The sequence below is a fragment of the Arvicanthis niloticus genome, chromosome 5 (assembly GCF_011762505.2).
Source record: "Arvicanthis niloticus isolate mArvNil1 chromosome 5, mArvNil1.pat.X, whole genome shotgun sequence".
Taxonomy (NCBI): Eukaryota; Metazoa; Chordata; class Mammalia; order Rodentia; family Muridae; genus Arvicanthis; species Arvicanthis niloticus.
Window position 1 is genome coordinate 51868091 of NC_047662.1, and position 1291 is coordinate 51869381.

Here is a 1291-nt window from a genome sequence, read left to right on the forward strand (position 1 = left end):
TTAAGTGTTCACTCTGGGGAGCTGGCAACCACAGGAATCATTAGAAGGACCAGTACTATGACATGAACTGTTTGTCCAGAGAGATGCCAAAGCAATGCAGATGACCTAAGAAGCATCACTTTACCCCCTACTGTGTTATCTAAATTTAAAACGAAAGAACAGCATTTTCTCATCCACCCAGCTTTGGAGCTATGCTGAGGGGCTATCTAAAAATGCAGGCTCTAAAATGTAAGGGCTTGCAGTGCTCACCCATTTCACACCGGGCGAGCATTGTTCGCCAAATCCTAATTAGAAAAAGTTCCACTGCTTCTCTCCTGAGGGTGGAGGGAGAAAAGGTGTCACAAAGCTCCATTTTACTGTGTCTGGGTGATTGTGAAGCTCTCCACCCCCCACCAACCACAAACCCCAGCCATCTGAGGGCCAGGCCCCTCTCCATTCTCCTCCACTTTCATCTTGTTCCCAGGATCCACCAAAGTAAATAAGATGTCCACCGGGATAATGGAAACCCCACCAGCTTTCAGTTAGTGCCTTTCATGCCAATTAAACACATTTTATTCAGTCGTCATAGATGCATCAATGCCTGCAGCCCGAGACGCCAATAGGACTGCAGCAGACCTCAGCCTGGCAAATGGCATGTATTTCATACGAGTTCTCTCTCCCGCTTATTCTAACCACTCAGCAACGGTCTCAGTTGAAAACATTGATTCAGAAAGATGTATATGGGCATATAAACTCATTAACCAGCTTATTTGCTGCTGATTATGGATAGAGAGCTCTGAATGCTTAATTCAAATTAATCTTTCATTAATGAAAACCTAGCTTAGAGCAGTAAAAAAAAATCTTGACAGATGCATTTATTGTACAAACATAGATTTATCCACACCAAGTCAATTGAATATAAAATCATATTTGGTTGGGGTTGTAATTGATAATGATTCTGCAATCATCCGTTTAGTTAGGTATATAGTGTTTGAGTTACTGATGGTTTAGAATGTTTTCTTTCCTTTGGAGACCAATGGGAAACAGGGAGCCCCTGACAGGTCAACCTCAGAATATTGGTCACTTTTAGATAAAAAGGAAAACATTCTTGCCTTCATTCACCCTGCCCTCTAACCTGCCATAAAAATCAAGGTAAGTGGGGAGGGGGGTGGTGGACTGACTTTTCTGTGCAGTAAAAATGGGAAAGAAAACAGAAGGTGGCCAATGTTAGACACGGGGATTAAAGAAAACAGGTTACTGATTAACCAGCGTGTTGGTAACCTGATGTTTGTGGTGGCCAACTGTCAGTCTC